General features: G+C 49.5%; 1 protein-coding gene across 2 annotated transcripts in view; it reads left to right on the top strand.

Moving 5' to 3' along the window:
* The window catches only part of LOC144762105 (uncharacterized), a 59287-nt gene that overhangs the window by 5336 nt on the left and 28372 nt on the right, over window positions 1-25579 (top strand). Inside the window, exon 1 of one of the 2 annotated variants that reach the window (XM_078647226.1) lies at window positions 10410-10460. The exons of the other annotated variant lie outside the window; for it this stretch is intronic. The gene's annotated coding sequence lies outside the window, so the exon portion shown is untranslated. Of the gene's footprint in view, window positions 1-10409; window positions 10461-25579 lie in introns of those variants that run through there. 2 annotated transcript variants of the gene reach the window in all.

Raw genomic sequence — 25579 nt, forward strand, 5'->3', positions numbered from 1 at the left:
TCTCCCCTATAACCCTGACCCCACACAACATTGAACGCAATCTCTCCTCACTGTCGAATGAACTCTCTCGACTTAGAGAAGATGTTAAATCCCTCAGCTCTGGAACCCTACTCAAACGTGCAAACTCACCCCACCCCCAAAATCACCGCCAACATCAATCCTCATCATTGGAATACTTCCCCCCTCCACGATCAGATGTCTAGACCTCGTCGCACCTCGAACCACCTCTCCCCATTAGACCTCTCCGACCTATGCACTTCTTACCATCCTAATCCCTTAGTCAGCAACCCACCTCCCCCTACTCCAACATCCCCGTCATTCTAGGTACTAACAGAATACACTCCTCTCCCGGCTCCCCTAGACCCCCTCCACAACTCACCACCATCCACTCCTGTCCTCCCCCAAAACAACCCTAAACCGCTCACTTGCATGCTTGTTAACTGTCGTTCAAGCCACTGAAATCTTCGAATCTATCCTTAGCGAATCAATTGACATTGCGTCCCTCATGGAAACATGGCTCAATGACCATTCAACGAGCATGCTTGATCTACTTCCCCCCCACATATTCTATCCTCAGAATAGGCAGACCTGATAGAATGGGGGGGGGCCTGACCATAATCTTCAAAAGTGAACTTCAGCTCTCCCTTGTTAACCACTCTGGCCACTCCACCTTCAAATACCTTGGAGCTGAACTTAAAGTTCAAGATGCCCACCCTATTTGCTTACATACTATCTATCACCCTCCTGGTGATCCTCAACCCTTTATCGACAAACTTTCTGACTTGATGATACTAGCCGCATTATCCAACTCAAACAATCTCTTCCTTGGAGACCTTAACCTCCACTTGAATGACTCCAATGATCCCACTAGCACCCTCTTCAACCACCTTCTTGAGATCAACGACCTCAAACAAATATGTCAGTCCCCCACCCACACCAAAGGAGCCCTCCTGGACGCCATCATTATCAACAATGACTTGGCATTCCTGACCAACATCATCCCCATTGACTGGTCCGACCACCACCTCATAATGTTCACCATTGCATTCACGCCCCTCCCTACCAAACAAATTAAAAGCATGAAATGGATCAGAAATCTAAAATGTACCCCTCCTGATGAGCTTGAGTCCAAACTCCAAGCGCAACTGCTCCTCATTCCTCCCTCACAAAACGCAAATGAGCTTACTGAGCACTTTGATCAAGCTGTCACGGATGTCGTAGACCAATTGGCCCCTCCTAAACTTAAAACTCTAAGAAACGTCCCTTCCAAATCATGGTTTAACCTAGAACTTAACAACGAAAGATGCTCATTAAGACTGATGGAAAGAACCTGGAGACAGCATCCCTCCCACTCAAACCCGACACTCCTCAGATCAGCTGGATCTACATATAAAAAACAAATTTTTAATGAAAAGGCATCCTTCTTCCGCACGCAATTCGATCGGGCCAAAAACAGACCTAAAGAACTGTTCAACATTATCCGTCACCAAACCTCCTCAGCTCCGCCTAACCAGACGGCCTCTACCGCTAGATGTGATGAAATTGCCCTCTTCTTCTCTGAAAAAGTCACCAAAATAGATCAATCCTTCACGCAACGCTGATCCCAACCAAACCACTACTTACTCCTGACATCTCCTCTAAGTCACACCCTACACTCCTTACACCCCCTGGAACCCCCTCTCACTCCCCCGCTTCCTCACCCTAACCCCTCCTTTCACATTCCTTCCACTATTGCGACCCTACACCACCCCTCACACCCTTCCACCACTACTCCTCTTGTACCCATGCACCCAAAATCACAACCAAAAAACAATGCCTCCTGGCAAAATTTCCTCCCTGTGACTGAGCGTGAAGTCCACAGCATCATTGCTAAACTAAAACCATCTTCCCATACCAGAGACCCCCTCCTTTCTAACCTTGTCCAAGACCTAAAGCACATCATTGTCCTATCCTGGACCACAAGCATCAGCACCTCCCTAGCTACTGGAAATGTCCCTAGCTCTCTTCAACTGAGTCAAATCTCCCCCATTATCAAAAACACTAATGCTGATCCTAATGACGTAAACAATATCTGCCCCATCACTAACCTCCCCCTTCTTTCTAAAGCCCTCGAAAAATGTGTCTTGCTCCTAATAGACAAACACATCGAAAATTCAATCTTCTGGACCCCGTACAATCAGGCTTCAGAAAAGGCTGCAGCACTGAAACTGCCATGCTTAACATTGCTGACGATATGCACCACTCCCTTGATAATGGCGAGACCTGCCTACTTATCCTCCTTGATCTCTCCGCAGCTTTTGTCACTGTTAACCACTTTGCCCTACTTAATGTTCTCAAAGATCGTTTCGGCCTCAATGGTACTACCCACAAATGGTTTGTCTCCTATCTTTAACATCAAACCCAGCAAATTAAAATTCAAGACTGTCTATCGAAACCCACTCCCTTCAACCTAGGAGTCCCCCAGGGTTCTATTCTCTCTCCCTCTCTCTTTAACCTCTTTATGGAACCCCTCACCCTCATTCTTAAACAAGCTGGTATCAACTACCACCTTTATGCCGACGACACCCAACTCTATTATAAGATCAAAACCCAGTCTGACATCATTCACCTTAATAACACCCTCACTAAAATCCACTCCTGGTTCCACCTTAATCATCTCAAACTAAACCCCCAAAAAACTAAAATTGTTCTCTTCTCCCCTAAAAACAACCCTCTCCCCATTCAAACCTGGATCTCCGACCTCAATGCCCTCAGCTGCTCTCTCTCCTTGTCCAACTCTGTAAAATCTCTTGGTGTCTCCATCAATAACAGTCTAAACCTCAATATCTACATCAAAAATTTGGCTAAAGGAGCCCTCCTCACTCTCCGTCATCTCAAGAAAATCAAACCCTTTCCCCCAACTGAAGATTTTAAATAAGAAGTTCAATTCCTGGTCCTTTTGCGAGTTGATTACGGTAACACCATCCTCATCGGAATCTCCAAGGTCCACCTAGCTCCACTCAAATCTGTACCTATTCGTGAAGCCAGGCTCATCACCGACTGCAAACAGTTCGACCACATCTCCCCTGCCCTCAAAACTCTTAAATGGCTCCCCATCGAAGGCAGATCTGCCTACAAAAATGCTTGCATCACACACAAAGCACTCCATCAAAATACACGCCATACCTTGCCAATAAACTCTGCAAAGCAGGCAGCACACAACCTCTGAGAAGCACTAACGCTCTCCTCCATGTCCCCCCCGCTAAAAAAGAAATCTACACAATCCCGCTTCTTCTCTGGAAATGCCCCCTACATCTGGAACGCCCTCCCCAAAGACCTACAATGTAACCCCACCTACTCTAGCTTTAAAAAAGACCTCAAAATGCAACTCCTCAACAAATATTGGGGGTCTTTACCTGCACCTTAAACTCGAGGGGCCTCATTTATGAAAAGTGACGCATCGCTGCATGAAAACAGCGATGCGTCACTTTTCATTGCGCCCTCCTTGCGACACCAATGATGCGTCATATTTACAGTATGACGGATCATGTCGCAAGGAGTTACAGATACGTCAGTATTTCTGACGTATCTGTAGGCGCAAAAGTGACGCATTGCTGGAGTATGTCACAAAAGTGACGCAACTCCAGCAATGTGTCCTTTCACATGGGGCAAGCCCCATGTGAAAGGACCTGCGTCAGTCTTACGCCTGCTGTGAGGCAGGCGCAAGATTTTGACGCATTTGAGTCCTAGAAGTGGCGCAGTGAAATCTCATAGATTTCACTGCGTCACTTCTATGACCCTTTCTTGCGTCAGAAAGCCCCCCCTTGCATACATTATACCTGGCGCAGGTATAATGTGGCGCAGGGGTTTACAAAGTGACCCATCTACCTAGATGCGTCACTTTGTAAATATGGCGCAACAAGGCGCATTTTTTACGCCTCTGGTGCGTCACAGCGGCGTAAAAGTGATGCACAGCCTCATAAATGAGGCCCGAGGTACTTAACTATTTACTCTTTCTAGCTATTTACATGATTTGTATAATCTCAAGCTGCTCTTTCTTCTGTGTTTACCTGCAGTTATTCCATGATGTTGTTGTTTTGCGTTACTGTTACTAGCTCGGTCATATAAGTGCTCTGATGTTTTGTTATTCCATGATGCTGTAATTTGTTTCTGAACGTAACTAGCTCTATCATGTAAATTGCTCTGATACCCCCGGGTCCTGCCAGCGCTGTATAAAACCTCTAAAATAAATAAATATTATGGTACTCCTGTTACTCATTCCTCTGGTCCTGGTTATCCTAGCTGTGATCATCCTCATAATCTTCTAACTTCTGGCCCAAATCACGCTCCTGATTCACCTGAACCTCCTTCTGCTCCTTCTCTTCCAGGTTTTCCTCCTTGTGAGGGCTGTCCACAGCCTGTCACCGAGGCGTGAGGGCTGTCCATAGCCTGTCACTGAGGTGTGAGGGCTGTCCATAGCCTGTCACTGTGTGAGGGCTGTCCATAGCCTGTCACTGAGGTGTGCGGGCTGTCCATAGCCTGTCACTGTGTGAGTGCTGTCCATAGCCTGTCACTGAGGTGTGAGGGATGTCCATAGCCTGTCACCGAGGTGTGAGGGCTGTCCATAGCCTGTCACTGAGGTGTGAGGGATGTCCATAGCCTGTCACTGAGGTGTGCGGGCTGTCCATAGCCTGTCACTGTGTGAGTGCTGTCCATAGCCTGTCACTGAGGTGTGAGGGATGTCCATAGCCTGTCACCGAGGTGTGAGGGCTGTCCATAGCCTGTCACTGAGGTGTGAGGGCTGTCCATAGCCTGTCACAGTGTGAGGGCTGTCCATAGCCTGTCACTGAGGTGTGAGGGCTGTCCATAGCCTGTCACAGTGTGAGGGCTGTCCATAGCCTGTCACGGAGGTGTGAGGGATGTTCATAGCCTGTCACTGAGGTGTGAGGGCTGTCCATAGCCTGTCACTGTGTGAGGGCTGTCCATAGCCTGTCACTGAGGTGTGAGGATGGGCCATAGCCTGTAACTGAGGTGTGAGGGCTGTCTATAGTCTGTCACTGAGGTGTGGAGGCTGTCCATTGCCTGTCACTGATGTGTGAGGGGGGTCCATAGCCTGTCACTGAGGTGTGAGGGATGTCCATACCTGTCACTGGGGTGTGAGGGCTGTCCATAGCCTGTCACTGAGGTGTGAGGGATGTCCATAGCCTGTCACTGAGGTGTGAGGGCTGTCTATAGCCTGTCACCGAGGTGTGTGGGCTGTCCATAGCCTGTCACTGAGGTGTGAGGGCTGTCCATAGCCTGTCACTGAGGTGTGGGGTCTGTCCATAGCCTGTCACTGAGGTGTGAGGGCTGTCCATAGCCTGTCACTGAGGTGTGAGGGATGTCCATAGCCTGTCACTGAGGTGTGAGGGCTGTCTATAGCCTGTCACCGAGGTGTGTGGGCTGTCCATAGCCTGTCACTGAGGTATGAGGGCTGTCCATAGCCTGTCACTGAGGTGTGGGGTCTGTCCATAGCCTGTCACTGAGGTGTGAGGGCTGTCCATAGCCTGTCACTGAGATGTGAGGGATGTCCATAGCCTGTCACTGAGGTGTGAGGGCTGTCTATAGCCTGTCACCGAGGTGTGAGGGCTGTCCATAGCCTGTCAATGGGGTGTGAGGGCTGTCCATAGCCTGTCACTGAGGTGTGAGGGATGTCCATAGCCTGTCACTGGGGTGGAGGGCTGTCCATAGCCTGTCACTGAGGTGTGTGGGCTGTCCATAGCCTGTCACTGAGGTGTGAGGGCTGTCCATAGCCTGTCACTGTGTGAGGGCTGTACATAGCCTGTCACTGAGGTGTGAGGGCTGTCCATAGCCTGTCACTGAGGTGTGAGGGATGTCCATAGCCTGTCACTGGGGTGTGAGGGCTGTCCATAGCCTGTCACTGAGGTGTGAGGGATGTCCATAGCCTGTCACTGAGGTGTGAGGGCTGTCTTTAGCCTGTCACCGAGGTGTGTGGGCTGTCCATAGCCTGTCACTGAGGTGTGAGGGCTGTCCATAGCCTGTCACTGAGGTGTGGGGTCTGTCCATAGCCTGTCACTGAGGTGTGAGGGCTGTCCATAGCCTGTCACTGAGGTGTGAGGGATGTCCATAGCCTGTCACTGGGGTGTGAGGGCTGTCCATAGCCTGTCACTGAGGTGTGAGGGATGTCCATAGCCTGTCACTGAGGTGTGAGGGCTGTCTATCGCCTGTCAGTGAGGTGTGAGGGCTGTCCATAGCCTGTCAGTGAGGTGTGAGGGCTGTCCATAGCCTGTCACTGAGGTGTGAGGGATGTCCATAGCCTGTCACTGGGGTGTGAGGGCTGTCCATAGCCTGTCACTGAGGTGTGAGGGATGTCCATAGCCTGTCACTGAGGTGTGAGGGCTGTCTTTAGCCTGTCACCGAGGTGTGTGGGCTGTCCATAGCCTGTCACTGAGGTGTGAGGGCTGTCCATAGCCTGTCACTGAGGTGTGGGGTCTGTCCATAGCCTGTCACTGAGGTGTGAGGGCTGTCCATAGCCTGTCACTGAGGTGTGAGGGATGTCCATAGCCTGTCACTGGGGTGTGAGGGCTGTCCATAGCCTGTCACTGAGGTGTGAGGGATGTCCATAGCCTGTCACTGAGGTGTGAGGGCTGTCTATCGCCTGTCAGTGAGGTGTGAGGGCTGTCCATAGCCTGTCAGTGAGGTGTGAGGACTGTCCATAGCCTGTCACTGAGGTGTGAGTTCTATCCCTATTCAGTTACTTGGTGGGTTGAGAATATCTTTACTGGCCGGTCAATGGGTGGAGTAGGTTTGGCTGGTCACTGGGTGTGTTGTCCAGCCTTTTACACTGTCGATACTAGGGAGTCACTGAGTGATGGATCTGGGGAATGTCAATAAGGGGAGTGGGGGCTGAATTCTGCCATTTGCTTGTCACTGAAGGCAGGGTCTGTCTACAAACTACGATTACTGAGTATTACAGAGTGAGTGAGTCTTGTCAATAGCCTGTCACAGGGTGTGATAGCTTACTGCAGCCCAGTACTGAGGTGTGAGGGCTGCCCATTGCCTGTCTCAGCTGTGATTCAAAAAGGGGGTGGTGATGGACAGAGTATTCTGAATTAAGCAGAACACTCCTACCCAGTCCACAGATCAGGGCTTGATCCATCACCGTTTTTTAGCTCACTGCACCATCCCAGTTCAGAACCTGGCTATATGCAAATTAGTCTGTCCCTGGCCCAGTGCATCATGGGAACAGGGCAGACCAAACTACCAAGCCAATTCTTTACCGGAAAGGAAACAAGCTTCCGGGGACCGGTTTCTGGCATTACAGCCGTCTTCGGCCCGGCTTGCTTGAATCCTGATGGTGCAGTGAGCAAGGGACTCATGTCTGAGCATACCCTTCCACACTTGTAGTGGCCAAAACGATTCAAAAAGGGGGTGGTGATGGACAGAGACTCTGTCCATCACCACCCCTTGTTGTAAATAATTTTGTCTCAGCTGTGAGGCATGCCTGTAGCCCACTATTTGGGCTGGAAGGCATGTCTACAGTCTATTACATGACTGTAATGCGGATCATGGCTTGCCACTGTGGGGTGATGCCTGCACAGAGCCTGTTGCTTGGATTCAAGGCCTGTCAGTGACCAGGGAACAGAGTTTTGTTCATAGTCGGTCACTGAAGGTGAAGCTCAAAGCTCACCTCTCAAATCACCCTCCTTTGAAATGTGTCACTCTCCTGGGACTCCCTCTACCCTCCCAGAAACATATTTGCATTTCTATTGATGACAGTGGAAGCCTCTTCAGCTCTCCCTGACCACTGAGAGGGGCGTGCCGAGCCTGTCACTGGGGGTTAGTCCTGTCTACAGCTGTGACTCAGGAAGTGACGTAGTGAGGACACTATGGGCTCTAATGTTATCAAGGAAACTGTCCAATTCCCCCAGTTCACTTTTTAAAAGAAAGCATTGGGTCGTTGGCCCTCTCACCCCTGGGCTCTGGTGACACTGCACCTGCTGCACTAATGAAGGGGCTGGAATAGAATAGGGTTCCCCCTTTCATATGAAAAATACTGGTCATTTGTTTGTTTTGCTATTCAGGGAGAGACAAGAGTTGGAAGTGGGAAAAGAATTTGTAAAAAATTGGCAAGATGCTCCCCCCTCCCCCCCCAAGGGTACTGTGCCGCGTGTTTATTCTTGTTCCAAATATTTTATTGTGTTTTTTAATAGAACACACAGTCAAGCAAAGTACTGAGGGGCCATTGCGATACCCTGCACTCACCCCTGTAACAGGGGGCCATGGATATTACAAATATGATCTGGTAAAAAGACACAGGTGCAACGCATCTCCCGTGGCTCGAGCAAATAATCCAATCATCGAATCATTCCAACTATCCAGCTGGGTCTAAAGCCCCTGACGCAGTGTGTGATCTGTGGCGGTTTGTTTATGGTTTCTACGTGATGTGTGTCATACAGCTAGATTCATCAAAGACCCGTTTTACGAGTCTTTAATAGCGAATCATAAGGAATCGCTATTACAGACTCGCAAAAAGGGATTCATGTAGGAATCGCTATATTTATTGCGATTCCTACAGCTTCCTTATTTGCGATTAGCTAATTGCTAATCGCAAATAAGGAATAACTCCCCATTCATTCCTATGCGCCTACAGGCCCATAGGAATGAATGGGGAGTTTTTCCTTATTTGCGATTAGCAATTAGCTGCTCGCAAATAAGGATGCGAATTCAAGGGTGCCAGGGGTGTCCAAAGGACACCCTGTAGCCCCCCTGTAATGCAAATTTACACAGGTGTTGCGCACACACATGTCCAAAGGACATGTGTGTGTGTAACATGCAATTGAGAAAAATGCACTAAAGTGCTTTTTTCTATTTTTTCGCTATTTACCACGAAGTCAGACTTCGTGGTAAATAGCGACCAAAAATTGCGAATTCGCAATTTAAAAATGGTTAATGAATTGCATTTAAGGAATCTCAAATAGAGATTCCTTAAATGCAATTCCTCGCAAATATGCGATTTCGTTATTTTGCATTTGGGATGATGCCCTCTCCTGGCCCCGCCCCTTCCCTGCCCCCTGTGCACTCTCCTGGCCCCACCCCTTCTCTGCTCCCTGTACCCTCCCCTGGCCCCACCCCTTCTCTGCTCCCTGTACCCTCCCCTGGCCCCGCCCCTTCTCTGCTCCCTGTACCCTCCCCTGGCCCCGCCCCTTTTCTGCCCCCTGTGCCCTCCCCTGGCCCCGGTCCTTCTCTGCCCCCTGTACCCTCCCCTAGCCCCGCCCCTTCTCTGACCCCCTGTACCCTCCACTTGCCCCGCCCCTTCTCTGACCCCCGGTACCCTCCCCTGGCCCCACCCCTTCGCTGCCCTCATGTACCCTCCCCTGGCCCCGCCCCTTCCCTTGTGTCCCCTCCCCTGGCCCCGCCCCTTCCCTGACCCCTGTACCCTCCCCTGGCCCCGCTCCTTCTCTGACCTCTGTACCCTCCCCTGGCCCCGCCCCTCCCCTGCCCACTGTACCCTCCCCTGGCCCCGCCCCTTCTCTGACCTCTGTACCCTCCCCTGGCCCCGCCCCTTCTCTGCCGTCATGTACCCTCCCCTGGCCCCGCCCCTCCCCTGCCCCCTGTACCCTCCCCTGGCCCCGCCCCTTCTCTGACCTCTGTACCCTCCCCTGGCCCCGCCCCTTCTCTGCCGTCATGTACCCTCCCCTGGCCCCGCCCCTCCCCTGCCCCCTGTACCCTCCCCTGGCCCCGCCCCTTCTCTGACCTCTGTACCCTCCCCTGGCCCCGCCCCTTCTCTGCCGTCATGTACCCTCCCCTGGCCCCGCCCCTCCCCTGCCCCCTGTACCCTCCCCTGGCCCCGCCCCTTCTCTGACCTCTGTACCCTCCCCTGGCCCCGCCCCTTCTCTGCCGTCATGTACCCTCCCCTGGCCCCGCCCCTCCCCTGCCCCCTGTACCCTCCCCTGGCCCCGCCCCTTCTCTGACCTCTGTACCCTCCCCTGGCCCCGCCCCTTCTCTTCCATCACGTACCCTCCCCTGCCCCCGCCCCTCCCCTGCCCCCTGTACCCTCCCCTGGCCCCGCCCCTTCTCTGCCGTCACGTACCCTCCCCTGGCCCCGCCCCTCCCCAGCCCCCTCCCTTTCCTGGCCCCGCCCCTTCTCTGACCTCTGTACCCTCCCCTGGCCCCGCCCTTTCTCTGCCCTCGTGTCTCCTGGCCCCGCCCCTTCTCTCAAAGTCCCGTCACTCAGGGCATCTGTTTTTGGAGTCGATGTTGGATCGAATCAGAGGCCTTCTCTCTTTCTTGCACCTTTAGTGACTGAAGCCAATGAGCGGCAGCCTTAGGTCAACAAATCAGAAGCGCGCTTTACTAGCCAATCGGAGTACGCGCCGCGTGCTTGTCCTAACCAATGGGATTCGTGGGAAACTCGGCCCTGCGAAGAAAGCGGCGAGAGCCTCGAACAACTGTGGGAGCCCGGAGCCCGCGGCTGGAGGGTAAGTCAAGGAGCTGAAGCCCGCGCTGCGGCCCCGGGGGGAGGGGCAGGGCCCCCAGGGTAACTGCGCACCCCCCTGGCTCCCTGCTCTCGGTGTCCTCTTGTCCTGTGCAGTCCTTTTATTTTATTTTAATTATTATTATTCTTTTTTATGCAGTCCTTTATTTATTTATTTATTTTATGCGTGGTTCTTTAGCGCGGACTTTACCTGAAGGTGTCGGAGGCTTCACAATTGGAACGTTAATGATACATGAGGAGAACATTACAAGAGAACAAATTACAAAAGCAAACGTTAAGTTACATGAGGCAAAAGTGACAATTGTGAGCAAACAAAATACAAGAGGAGCAAACGGTGCATTACAGGAGGAAAAAGTAACGTGTGCAGGTTACAAAGGCGAACAAAGTACAAGTAGAGGTGTAATACTGCAATGAATGGAGGACACTCAAACACAAGAACAAACGTTACGTAGGCAATGGTGGCACTTGTGCAAGTATCTGAAGCAAACAAAATGTAAGAGGAGCAACCAGTGTGTTAAAAGAGAAAAGTGACGTGTGCATGTTACAAAAGAGTACCGAACACAGGTAGAAGGATAATACTGCAATGAATGGCAGACACTCAAACCACAAGAACACACTGTAATTGTATTGTATTGTAAATGCATTTATATAGTGCTTACTACCCCTGACGAGGCGTCGAAGCGCTTTTTCGGCGGGTAGCACGCTACTCCAGGACCCTTGGAGGATTAGTGTTGAATTAGTAGTGAAACATGCAAGTACATTTTAAGTGGTGGATTGGTTAGTCAGTTATTTGGATTTGGAATGATGCTTTCCTCACTGTCGCCCCCCACCGTATCTGCCTACTGTTTACTCAGTACCTTTGCCTCAAGCCCCTACTTGTTGCCTCTTAACGCCCACAGCACCCCGTTGACTGCCAGCCGCCTGCATCACCACTCTCAAATGTTTGACAAAACTAGATTTCCACGGGTCCTGCCACGCAGCACCGCGCACTACCCGGACACCCCCTTATTCTCCTCCAGCCCCTTAAATAGCTCACTGCTCTTTATCAAACACGCTCTGGCTCCAAAGCACACCCCTCAAAATCGCCCACTCCGCGTGTAATGACATATTTTATTACAACATTCCTTCGAGGCGGGAATCTGAAAAGTGACAGAAGGCACAGCATCGATTCCAGGCACGTTTCAAGGCGCCACGTGATGGCTTGTGTCGGTCTGATGCTACAGCCCACCCAGGGCGGACCAAACGACGCGTGGCCAGGCCTGTTATCAAGCAAGCATCTACTCCAAAGCCGGACACCAAAGTCCAGGGCCACACTCGAGGGACTGCATGAAGGCCGGGTGTCTACAGCAGGTCGCAAGGCCCAGGCTGAAGGTGTGGCTTCACTTCAGGGCCACACAAGGTGCCAGGCCAGGGGCTAAAGTCCATTGCATCACAAATAACATTTTAATTTTACTTTATTAATACTGAGAGCACCAGTCTCAGCCGCTCAGAGACCACATTTTGCAGTTAACGCAAATGGAGAGCGTGGACTCTTTCTTATGGTAAACTCGGGAGTTCACCCTGAAGGGGGTTCGTGTACTTCTATCCCAGCCGACCAAAGCACACAAAGGAAAATGAGTGAGTCAAGGAGTATCTTTAATAGTCACTTAGAGTGCATGGTGAACTTTCCTAGAGCGAGAAGTGAGAGGCAAAGAGGCTCTCTATGGACTAGTTCTTACTGCCACAGAGCACACAGTGAGCCGTCTCAGTTGGAGAGGAAAGAGTACGTCTGACAAACATCCAGAATGCACAGGACGTTCACTCTGAAATGGGGTATTTTTAATTTCAGAGCTGGGACAACCTCCACCGTCAAACTTTCCCCACCATCTCAGCTCTGTAAAGCTCTGTAAAGTTTCCCAGGTCCACGCGTAATGTGCTGCTCCAGTACAGGTTTTTCTTTTTTGAATTCCGTGACTTCTTGTCTCGTCTATTCAGTTATACAGCAGGACTACAAGTCCCAGAATTCAAACGAGAAAAACATGATTGGACGAAGAGAGCATCCATGGACCTCGGAAACTTAGCATTTTTTGCATCAGGGATGCATCATCCCAAATGCAAAAATCACTATTTAAGGAATCACTAAATTTGCAATTACTTAAATTGCGATTGCATTTAAGGAATCACAAATTGCGATTCCTTAAATACAATGCCTACGCCTCGCATTTCATCCTATATACTCCATGCCGCGTCTTTCCTTTGCCCCGTACTTCTGTTCTCACTGAAGCGACCTTCAGTATCCTTGGCCCCTCTTCTCCTGTCCTCAGGGCCCACTATCTCTCGCAGTGGTGCTTTCTCGACTAGAACGTATTTCCCACACTAGGTAGCTGCATGGAGATTAGCCCTAACCCAAAGCCCCCTGAACAGCCCCGGGCGCGAGGAGTGCCGTGAACCGAGCCTTCAGTTTTGAAGGCCTGGGAGGAGGTGGTGGTCCCGAGCTGAGGCGGATTGAGTTCTAGATTATCACCACGTTGCCTGAAAAGGATTGGGCCATCAACCTTTCCTTCTTGAAAGTGGGAGGTTCAAGCAATAGATTTTCCACATTACGTGAGGGTCTAGAGCCTCCAGAGAGTTTCAGTTTATTCGCCAGGTAGCGGGGAGAGGAGGAGTGCAAGGCTTTGTGGGTGATACAGGCAGTCTTGTAGATAGATCTTGCCTCGATGAGAAGCCAGCGGAGGGTGGATAACATGGGTGTGATGTGGTCACTTCTTGAGGCCCCATAAATGAAACGAGCTGCTGAATGGAGAACAGATTTAAGGGGTGACAGGTGGGATTTGGGGAGGCCAGTGAGAAGAGCATTGCAGTAGTCCAGTCTGGAGAGGACCAGCGATTGGACCAGGGTTATAAGGTCCTGCTCCGGGAAGAAGCGTCAAATTCCCCAAAGAAAGCGCAATTGGTATCGAGCAGATTTTGCAATGGAATTGATGTGGGAGATTAGATTGGGTTTTTTGTCGAGTATGACACCAAGGGATTTTGCGCTGTCGACAATGATGGGTTTATTGTTAAGTAGATTCATCTGATCCATCCATGATTGAACCGGGGGAGGAGAAAGTGAAGAGGAGAGGAGGAGGAATTCAGTTTTGGCGGGATTCAGAATCAGTTGATGAGTTGACATCCAGTTTTGAATGGAGTCGAGAGTAAAGCTTAGGATGGAGAGATCATGAGTGGAGGCAACCTTGAGGTAGATTTGAGGGTCGTCTGCATAGAGATGATAGTGGATCCCGGATTTACTTAGGAGATTTCCCAGAGGTTCCAAATAGAGATTGAACAGTGTGGGTGCAAGTATAGAGCCTTGAGGAACACCTTGACCTACCACCAAAAGAGATGAAAGACTGGGATCTATCCGAGAGGAAGGAAGCAAACCATTTAAGCACAGTGCCCTCCATGCCCATTCTCTGTTTTATTTTAAAGGTTTTATATAGCGCGAACATGTCCCTTGCGGGTATCAGAGCGCTTTACAAGTAAGGTAATTAAACAAAAAAAACAATGTACAAAAGAAACATAGTATTTCGAGATAAAGACTTATGTTACAGCTGGTTGTTCCAAGAGTCCAAAATAATGTTCATGTAATTTTCGTCATTAGAAGAGATTTAACTTCTTTTTTGAAGGATGCAGATGATGGGTTGAGTCTGGTTTCTGGGGTAGTGCATTACAAATCCTTGGAGGCTGACATTGACGGATGTGGATAAGTCTGTGAGGGAGCTTTTTAGGTTTCTCTTCCATACTTTAGGCCTTGTTAGTTGTGCTGAGCGCATTTTAACTGATACCTTGATGGAGAAGGTGATGCAGTGGTCATCAAACCAATCACAGGGGAGGATTGTGTTAAGTTGAATGGCCTCTGGGTTGGCAATCACCAAGTCGTGGGTTGAGCCTTTGACATGTGTGGGGCTATTGCAGATTTGGTTGAGGTCAAGGTCCGAAAGGAATGTTTTGAGGTTATTTACTGCCGGGTCCTTAGGGTTGTTCCAATGGAGATTGAAATCACCGAGGAAGATTTGGATATTTAGTTGACCCGTATGTGTGGTCACAATATCCATGAGTTGCTCGATGAAGGTGAGGTTATCGCCTGGCGGGTGGTAAAAAGTGTGCAGTGAACAAATTGGTTTGTTATTACTTGTGACATCTAAGCAAAGATATTCACATGAGGAAAGATCCGGTGAGGGTGAGCCGTTCACTGCAAGGCTGTTCCGGTAGATGCAGGCAATACCGCCTCCTGGTCTAGTTGACGTGCTTTATAGAAAATGCATTGTTCCATTGACCCTGTATCCTCAGATTTCCTAAATGTGCTCCATCACTTGTGGGACTTATCTGTTGTCACGGTCACTGAGGGAGTAGGTGTTTTGAAAGGTCCACCAAGTGTTATGTACTTAAATGCCCACCATTGTATCTCAGTCTGAACCCTTTGTGTTACAACCACTAGATCATCTCAACACCATGTGACTTGGGGCCAACTGCTGCAACTGCAGAGGGCGCATGTGGAGGCGTGCATGAGTGACGAGGGGATGCATGATGCGGTCATGCCCATGAGTTTCATGACAGTCCTCACTGTCAGAGTCTGACAATTCTGATACAAGCGAGTTTCTTGTTTGATAGCTTGTATTCTCCTTTGGGTCGGGTATGTCCATGCAACCTTGGAGTTTAATCTTGCTCCTAAGAAGGTTATTTCTTGTTCTGGCTTCGATGATTTTTTGTGGTTTATTGAAAACCCCAATTTTTGCAGCGTAGTGATCATCTGCTGGACATGTAAGATTTTTGCTTTGAATTTGCCTTCATCAGCCAGTCGTCTAGGTAGGGAGAGACGTGGATTACTCTCCTCCTTAGGGATGCTGCAACCGCTACTAGGCACTTTGTTCAGACTCTTGGTGCCGATTCTATCCCGAAAGGCAGCACTTTGAATTGGTAGTGAGTGATCTCGTGGAAAAACCCAAGGTATTTTTTGTGAGCTTGGCTCATGGGGATGTGTAGATAGGTGTCCTTTAGGTCTATTTTGCCATCTTTCTATCCTCCACTGAAAGCTTTTTCATTATTTCTTCGATGTCATCCCATTGTTGGTAGCCATACCTGTTGAGGAGAGCAATGCGCCATTGTGTTGCTGCTTTGTTTTCCATTTTTCTCCCTATCATGTCCATTCTTTTGCTTTCGCGGTCTGGAGGTGGACCAGTGGAGGAATGGGCAATGCCCCTTCCTGCCGTGATGACAATGATGGAGTCTGGCACTGTTTCCCTGAATGTATTTAGGGTCTTTTGTTGAGGGTTTATATTTTTTCTCCACCCTTGAGGATACCCCTTTTGCTGAGTCAGGCTCCTTGAAAGCCTCCTTGCCTTGGCCCAGGATGCTTGGAAGCTTTGGGCGGTATTGTGTGCCCTTGGTGGATGGTGCCAGAGTCTCTAGAAGGAAGCAGGAGTCTCCTTTTTTCCTCCTCTAGGGGGACCCCCAAAGCTATCAGCTGCTTTCTTGATGAGGCTGTTGTAGAAGGCTATATTCTCTGGTGGAGAAGCCTTTGAGGGATAGCTACAGACTTCTTTTGGACTTTCTGTGTCAAGTTTGTTCTATTCTTCCTCGAAAGTCCCCGCGGGGTCCTCTTCTTCTGGGGCGTCGCGCTCCTCTTCGACATTGTCTTCGCGCGGTTCGGGGGCTGCCGGAGATTTGAGGATAGCTTCCTCTTCGGTGTTTTCTGGCGTCGCCGGCAGGCTTCAAGGGTATTCGGAATTCCATTGGTGCCTTGTTGAACTCCTCCTTCTGTTGAAGGAGTGCCGCCATTACCGCTTCCAGCCGTCTCCTCTTTCTCCACCAAAAGGGCCCTTTCGGGGGTCTATGGCCAGGAAGATACTCTACTTGGGTGTGGGGGTTTCAGGCTCCCAGGGTATGTTCTTTCCCTTCATGGCCTTTTGTTCAGCGCTTGCCTTTGTCGATTTAGACGATCTTCCCTAGTCTGTATCTCTGGGGTGGGATCCATGGGGTTATTTTGGTCACTGCTGGCCCTCTGTCGCCGTTTCCTTCGAAGCCTGGGATGACTTTTGCGCCTTCCTTTCGTGGCCCTTGGTTTCAGGGTTTCTTACCTTGTTCGTCTTCTTCTCAGTGTCCTTTGTTGCTTTCTTTGCCGTATGCCTTTTCTCGGTTTCCCCTTCGAGTATCTCAACGTCTGACCCCTGTGTGTTGATTCTGCGGGTACTCCCTGCTCATCCTCATCGCTTAAGAGGACTAAGTCCCTCAGCAAAGGTGGTTTCTGGCTTTGGAGCATGGCTGCGTAATGGTCCTCCCTCTGCTTTCAGAGTACCTGGAGTGTCTTCGACACCAACACCGCACAGGCCTCTCAGTTCTTATCCTTGTGATCCCTCGGCAAGCAGAGGTTACAAACGTTGTGTGGATTGCGCTGAGTAAACTTGTGGTGGCACTTGGGCAGAATTTGAAAAGGGTATTTTCCATGGCCTCTACCTCGTCCCCTTTAGATACATGTGCGTCGTTTCATTGGGGTCCACTGACGGAAAAAGTATTCGGAGGTCTTTCTTCTTCTCTGGTGTCTTTGTAGTCGATGATCGATGCTATTTTCAATTGAATTCTTTGATATTCTCTGGGATTTCGTCCAAATCTTTGGAGAGTCTCCCTTTGCTTCCAGACTCAACGGTGGAAAAAAGAATCAGAAGATTGTGGTAAATAAATAATTAATTACCGGTTCTATTTTTGACTGGATACAATATAACAGATAGCTCAATAAATAAGAGTCAAGATTCGAGGTAGCTAGAGTTGACAGGCTTTAATTAAGCATAAAGGACTGGAACAGGACAGCCTGTACGGGGATGGGATGGCAGGGCCCGGCAGCTGCCGGGGCAGGATCTGGGAATGGCTAGCAAACTTTTAATAACAGTGCACAATATTTATAGTTAAACAAATACATTGTATTCAATACAGTAGGCGTAGCAGTAGGCGGAGTTTGTAGCAGTCGCGAAAGATAAGGCATAAAGTGGGTGTAACAAGAGGTGTGTACAGGGCGTATACATAGACATGTGATGTAAACGTAACAGAATATGTCATAAAAAGGGCGGAAACATGGAGGGGGCTACCTGAGCAGCTGGGACCTCTAACCTAGTGGTGCGCGCAAACTGACAATGACGTGTTACCAGGGAGAACTGGGGGCTATGACTTCTGCGCTAGAAGAGGAGACTAAAGTCTGGAGGGTCAGAGCGACATGTACCTAAAGCCTATCTAGTATCTCGTGTTTAGAGAACATGTTGATAGAATCCAAAAGTTATCAGGGCAAAGGCTAACAGACACTAAGACTGGTGCATGCATTATTCTAAATGTATTGCATGTGCGAGGAATATTCTATGAATATTAATACAGTATTTCTCTTACATGGAGACATAAAGGCTAGACCATGACGGAAACTATTGATGCGATTCAGTAGCTTAGGAATGCAGAGAAGGAGGGCTGGACTGATAACTAGAATCATAACATACTCTTGGCAGACTCGGAGGCAGAGCCAGGCCGAGCCGGGCACTGCGAGACATGAAAGTAAGCTAAGGGTCAGGGATACAGGTGGGGGCTGTATCGCTCCTCGGAGAGGGTTCAGGAGACAGGAGCTGAATCTGAGTCCGGGCCCTTTTGAGGCCTAGAAACGGGGACTTTTCAATGAATTAACGTGCACACTGTAAAACGTGGCAACGTAGGATTACATAGGCCTGATATTCGTTGTATTCACGAGGACTGGAAACTGGCATACTAGAGATGGACACAACTGTAATTGCGTCTTTAATTGATCAGAGGGGAATACATGCATATCGATCATGCACATATAACATAAGATGGGGAACACGTAGGCACATACAACATGGCAAAATTTACTTTTCCACATTCCCTCCTTGTGCCCTACGTTTCCATCAGGAAACATCTATATTCATGATACCATCTATCATTTCATACAGCATCATTTGCTCGTCTCGAATTGTCTTGGAACGGGACTTAGGACTAGGAATACAAGAGGTAGCACAAATGCCGCAAATCGCAGGGCCACATTGTATACAGAGGCAGCAACTGAATATGATCATTACTGCAATACCTAGGAATGACAATACTTTCCATCCCCAGGCAGATATAATACTCCAGAGCCAACCGGACCATGTCCAGGTGCCTGGATTCTGGTGTAACTGATGGCCAATTTTATGAAGTCTGGTTATAGCTGAATAAACAGACGGCGCGTTATTAGGAATGAAAATGCAGCAACTAGATCCGATGACTCTACATGCTCCTCCTCTATCGGCCAGTATGACGTCAAGAACGAGACGATTTTGGAGCACGACAAATCTCATAGCAGATTGCTCTTCGGTTAAGTTACCTAGAGCAGAAGTAGTCTCATTCACTACTGCTTCAAGGGTTCTGGTTAACCTACGTATTAACTTACTATTCTGGACAGGGCCTATAAAAAAGAAGAAACCTTTATTAAAGTCTTGATATTGTTCTAGAGTAGTTTCAGTTTGATCGACAATTGGGGACTCGATCTCCCTTCTATGCCTGACGTGTACTAGATGTGTGTTTCTGTGATAATCAGATGGGGCTAGAAAAACTGGTGGCAGTAGGAAGGCAATGTAACAGGTTCCATCCCAATCGAGGGGCAGACGAATATATGCGGTCTGACCACAAACAAAATAAGAATGACGTGATGCTCTGAAAATAGATTTCCCACTGTCACTGTACTCGACAGTAGTAGTGCAATCACTATGTCCTACATGTGCGGAACCATTCTTTCGGACACATAATTCGCCTTTGACTGGTAGTACTGAAATAGCAGGTAAGTCTGGAGTAGTATCAGACTGAACATTCAGGACCATAAAATTCGAAGAATAATTACCTAAATCATATACTTCATTTTCTAGATCTAACCCTGTTCTATGGGGGAGACCTTGCTTGTCTGGAAAACATGTTCTATTCAGAAGGGACATATCATTTGAAGATGACGTTAACATGGACCATGCTCCACATGAACCATTATGTGAAAACGGATAAGGAAAGAGTGGCAGAACTCCCTTCGGTGTCTGAAAAGGGGGGAGTCGACCACACACCCAACAATTAGTGGCATTGCTGGTCTGGTGTGAATAGTGTAACATTCTTATAAATGTATTATTTCTCATAGCAAGACGATAGGATAGCTCGTGAGGAGGCAGATCACTAAATGTGTGCTCTACTGTAGCATTAGAAAACTTATTTACATGAGAAATTGGAAAACATAAATGCAATGCATAACTTGTGCAGGTAACCATCAAACTTAGAAACAATATAAAACTTAGAAAAACGATACATCTTATAGAGTTTTGACTAACTCTCTCACTATGGGGGTCTATCTCATACATGTCAGATACCTGTCTAACCGTTTCACCCGAGAGGGACTTAGACAATTAAACTGGCTGACTTATTTTACTAGACCGGAGCTTTAATTTATACTCCTGCTGCAGAGTTTTCTCTAACAGAGGAACTTTCAGTTCGGGATTGAAATTAATGTCTGATTTAGAGTCTTGTTTCAGGCAGTCTTTAGTAATGGAACAGTCTTTGGAATTGTCATTAAAAGTCTTTTTTCGGATCCCATGAAATTTCTTGATATGCGACAGATGGACCCAACCCTTGCGGCCCTCCAACTTCACGGCCGTACGGGTGGTCAGAAGGACTAGTCTCGGCTCCTTCCAGCGAGGCTCCAGCGGACTTGAACGATCAAAATTCCGGACCAACACGAGGTCGCCTGGAATGACCTCATGTGGTTTCACTTCAGTATTGTCTGGAAATGCGGCGGCAACCTGTGAACGACAAGAGTGTAGGGCAGACATCAAGGAAGCTAGGTAATCTGTCAGCATATTACTGGAAACATCTGTAATACTACGGGGTCTAGGTGTACCCCACATGTTTGGGGGGCGGCCGAATACGACCTCATAAGGGGACAGACCTGACCTGGAATGTGCGACCATACGCATAAAGAATAAAGCAACTGGCAGGGCAACTAGCCAGTCTACCCCTTTCTCTTTACATGTCTTAGCAATACGGATTTTCAGGGTTTGATTATGTCTCTCTACGAGACCGGCTGCTTCAGGATGGCGCACACAATGGAACTTCCACTGGTACCCTAACAGAAGGGAAACATGTTTCATCAACTCAGATGAGAATGGCTGGCCGTTATCAGAATACACGACCCTAGGGAGTCCATAACGGGGGAAGAATTCACGAACCAACTGCTTGGCAGTGGTCGCTGCTGTGTAATCTGGAACTGGATATGCTTCTGTCCACCTGGACAAAGCGCATACAACTACGAGGACATACTTGAAACCTCGACATCGCTCCATCTAAATATAATCCATCTGGAGGACTTCAAAAGGGTGGTCAGGAGGTTGGAATCCACCTTGTTCCACCGGGACACTTTTACCTGGATTGAACTGACAACATATCATACAAGTACGGACTTTCTGCTTGGCTGCAGCTCGTAAGTGCTTGTTGAACCAAAGGTTCTGGATACTGTCTAACATAGCTTTTTCTCCTAGGTGTGCTGGACTATGTGCGGTATTGATAATGACTTGAATGGCTTGGGAAAGGTGCCTGCATGCGCTATACTAGTCGCATTTAAGCGTGCTGCGCTTATTATTGATTTTAAACCTCGTTTTCTGACATTTGCACTATTTTGTTTGGAGCCTCGTTTTAATTGTATAACTGTTTCTGGCCTCATACCTGCATTTTAATTTGTGCCCCCACCGCGTTTTTTCGCGGAATTTCACCGGTTTTGTAATTTCTTCGTGGCGCTTGGCCGCCATCTTGGGGTGGTCTCTGCCTCCTGTGCCACTTGCTGCAGCGCTCTAGCGCTTCATGTAGCCCAGGTGAGCTGGTATTTAAGGCGAGCTCTCCCACTGTCCTCCCTTGGGAAAGGTGCCTGCATGCGCTATACTAGTCGCATTTAAGCGTGCTGCGCTTATTATTGATTTTAAACCTCGTTTTCTGACATTTGCACTATTTTGTTTGGAGCCTCGTTTTAATTGTATAACTGTTTCTGGCCTCATACCTGCATTTTAATTTGTGCCCCCACCGCGTTTTTTCGCGGAATTTCACCGGTTTTGTAATTTCTTCGTGGCGCTTGGCCGCCATCTTGGGGTGGTCTCTGCCTCCTGTGCCACTTGCTGCAGCGCTCTAGCGCTTCATGTAGCCCAGGTGAGCTGGTATTTAAGGCGAGCTCTCCCACTGTCCTCCCTTGGGAAAGGTGCCTGCATGCGCTATACTAGTCGCATTTAAGCGTGCTGCGCTTATTATTGATTTTAAACCTCGTTTTCTGACATTTGCACTATTTTGTTTGGAGCCTCGTTTTAATTGTATAACTGTTTCTGGCCTCATACCTGCATTTTAATTTGTGCCCCCACCGCGTTTTTTCGCGGAATTTCACCGGTTTTGTAATTTCTTCGTGGCGCTTGGCCGCCATCTTGGGGTGGTCTCTGCCTCCTGTGCCACTTGCTGCAGCGCTCTAGCGCTTCATGTAGCCCAGGTGAGCTGGTATTTAAGGCGAGCTCTCCCACTGTCCTCCCTTGGGAAAGGTGCCTGCATGCGCTATACTAGTCGCATGTAAGCGTGCTGCGCTTATTATTGATTTTAAACCTCGTTTTCTGACATTTGCACTATTTTGTTTGGAGCCTCGTTTTAATTGTATAACTGTTTCTGGCCTCATACCTGCATTTTAATTTGTGCCCCCACCGCGTTTTTTCGCGGAATTTCACCGGTTTTGTAATTTCTTCGTGGCGCTTGGCCGCCATCTTGGGGTGGTCTCTGCCTCCTGTGCCACTTGCTGCAGCGCTCTAGCGCTTCATGTAGCCCAGGTGAGCTGGTATTTAAAGCTCACTCTGCTAGCGCAGCGGTGACGCGCAGCGGTAGCGCCTGACTCGCGCCGGAGTCGAGCCAGAGTCTGCCCGTCTGCGCCCGTCCGCGCTAAGTACGCGCGGTACGCCAGGGAGTTTATCTTTTATTTTTACCTAGTGTATATTTGTGTGTCCGTAGCTGTCGCCCTGTCAGGATGATTATGTATTCCGGTGCCTCGCTTCTTGCCATCAGAGATACTCTACCACGCTGCTCTACCACACCCCACCATCCGCTGTGTGGCCCGTTTCAGTGTGCTTGCAACAGATGGTCATTGGACCAGCCTGTAGGTATTCGCGAGCTCGCCACTTCTCCCGCCCCACGAGCTCCTCCTGGTCTCTCTCCGTTGCCTGGTAGCTTGGGATCTGGTCTACGTTTTTTAAATCTGAACACCAGATCTCTAGTGAAACACCATCTGTCTGTGGCTGACCTCATTCTGGATAAGACACCAGATCTGTTGGCTGTAACTGAAACCTGGCTACAAGATACTGATGACGCCATAGTCAATCTTGCCTGTCCTCCGGGCTATTCATGCTTTAGATCCAACCGCCACTCTAGAGGTGGAGGAATCGCCTTATTTATCAGATCCGCCTATACATGTACCTGGACGGTCTTGCAGATTGCTGGATGTGAGAGTGCGCTGTTTAAGGTTTCCATCAGCCCACAGTTCTCGCTGTCAGGGATGGTTGTTTATCGCCCTCCAGGCAGCGATGTAGCTTTTAGAGGTGCCTTTCCGGAGGCTGTGAGCCTCTTGGCTAGTGGATGTGCAAACTTTTCTATCTTGGGCGACCTAAATCTCCACTTTGATAGGCTAGAGTCTCTGGCCATCAGTGGTTTTTTGGCCGATTTAGAGGCTTTGCAGTTGACCCAGCTTATTTCTCAGCCTACACACGTGGCCGGCCACACCCTTGATCCGTTTTTTACCACTCTCTCTGATGTTCGGATTGTGGCGGTTGATCCTGTGATATGGTCTGACCACTATCTGGTGTCTGCTTGGCTTCCCCTCCCTGCTAATCCTACTATACCGCCTCCTTTGCGGATACCCCGGCGTCACTGGAACAAACTTAGGTTAGAGGACCTTCACCGTATTTTGGGTGCTGAGCCATTAGGTCCCCTGCTGAATGCCACCTCGGGCTATGACCGGTTCTGTAACTGGATTACCAGGGCGCTGGACGCCCTGGTACCCATCATCTCCAGCAAATCCAGTCCTCGGCAGGCTAGCCCTTGGTATGACAGCGCGCTGCGTGCAATGAAGTCCTCTTGCAGACGGGCGGAAAGGGTGTGGCGTAAGTCGTACGATGCCGACAAGAAATCCATCTACCTGGCCTTAGTTAAGCTTTACCATCGAGCTATATGCAGGGCCCGGGCGGCGTTTTACGCAGCCGAATTTCGAAATAGCCTTAACCCGACTAAAACCATCTTTAAGACCATAAAAGACTTAATGGCAAAGAGAGTTCCCCCACAGTTGGACAGTTCCACTGCCCACTGTGAAGCCCTAGCCACCTTCTTTTTGGATAAAGTCAGGAAGATCTATCTGGCGTTTCCAAGCACATTGTCTCCTGTGATTCCCTGGAGCGGCTCTAGCAGCTGTCCATCGCTGCACTCCCTTCCTACCATCTCCAATGAGGAGTTCGCAAAGTGGGCCCTGCGAGTCAAGTCTGGATCGCCTGCAGACCCGGTAAGATCTGCTCTCTTCAGGGACGTTGCTTTTCAGGGCCGCACAGCAGTGTGCTCCCTGATTAACCTCTCCCTAACCTCTGGCCTGGTCCCTGCCAAATGGAAGCAAGCGGTGGTTTCCCCGATCCTAAAAAAACCATCTTTGGATCCATCGAGACCTGAAAACTACCGCCCTATATCTTTGCTCCCTTGGCCGGCCAAGGTTATGGAGGCCCATGTAAATCGGGCCCTCACGGAGCATATGACCCTTGTGAATGTCCTGGATCCCACGCAGAATGGGTTTCGTGCTGGCCACAGCACCGAGACGGCCCTTCTGGCAATGGTTGAGCATTTGCGAAGTGTGCTCGATGCAGGTCAAACGGCAGCGCTTATTTTACTAGACCTGAGCGCTGCCTTTGACACTGTCTTCCATCGCATCTTGCTACACCGCCTGCAGGACATTGGCATTTGTGGTTCAGCTCTGCAGTGGTTCCGCTCCTTCCTCAGTGATCGCTCCTTCTGCGTTGCCACCCCTCCTTTTCAGTCCAAGTACCATCCTTTGGACCTGGGGGTCCCTCAGGGCTCCTCGCTGAGTCCCACGCTTTTTAATCTGTACGTGCAGCCGCTGGCTGAGGTCGTCAGGCAATGGGGCCTTACCATGGTCTCCTATGCTGACGACACTCAGTTGGCGGTTACGATCAGCGGGGATGCCAAGCAGGATGCCCTCAGGTTCCGAAGTGGACTGAGAGAGGTGGCCAGCTGGATGAATAACAACTGTCTCCAGCTGAACGCGTCAAAAACAGAGGTGATGATCGTTGGAAGGGAAGCGGACCACTGGGGGGACGAATGGTGGCCTCCAGAGCTGGGATCAGCGCCGGCCCCTGTCCTGGAACTCAGGAATCTCGGAGTATGGCTTGACCACACGCTAAGCTTTGTGACTCATACAAAGAGAGTGGCGGCCTGCTGTTTTGGAGTACTACGCGGGCTAAGACCCCTGCTGCGATTCTTCGATGCTCCTACAAGACAGCTGGTCATTCAAGCAATGATCATCTCGCGGTTGGATTACGCCAGTTCTCCTTTTAGGAGCGAACCAAGCCGAGATTCTCCGTTTACAACGAGTCCAGAACGCGGCGGCTAGGGCGGTGGTTGGTCTGCCTCGAACCTGCCCCACCTCTAACACCCTGCGGTCCTTGCACTGGCTCCCGATATGCAAGCGTATCCAATTCAAGGCTCTCTGCCTGGTTTTTAAAATTCTGAGAGAGTTGGCACCCGGAATACTGAATACACTGATCTCTCCCTATGTTCCTACCCGCTCACTACGATCCCTTGGACAGTCCTTGGTGGTCGTCCCCCGCTTCAGACTTAGTCGGATGGGGGGTCGCTCCTTCCGCGTGAAAGCCGCAACCCTCTGGAATGCGCTCCCCTTGGAAATCCGCCTTTCGAATGACCTAATGTCTTTCCGTAGGGCCCTGAAAACCTTCCTGTTTTAATTGTTTCTAGCTTTTACTGTTTGCTTTTTGTTACCGGACCTAGTGTTGTGTT

This window comes from Lissotriton helveticus, chromosome 6 (assembly GCF_964261635.1).
Source record: "Lissotriton helveticus chromosome 6, aLisHel1.1, whole genome shotgun sequence".
Lineage (NCBI taxonomy): Eukaryota > Metazoa > Chordata > Amphibia > Caudata > Salamandridae > Lissotriton > Lissotriton helveticus.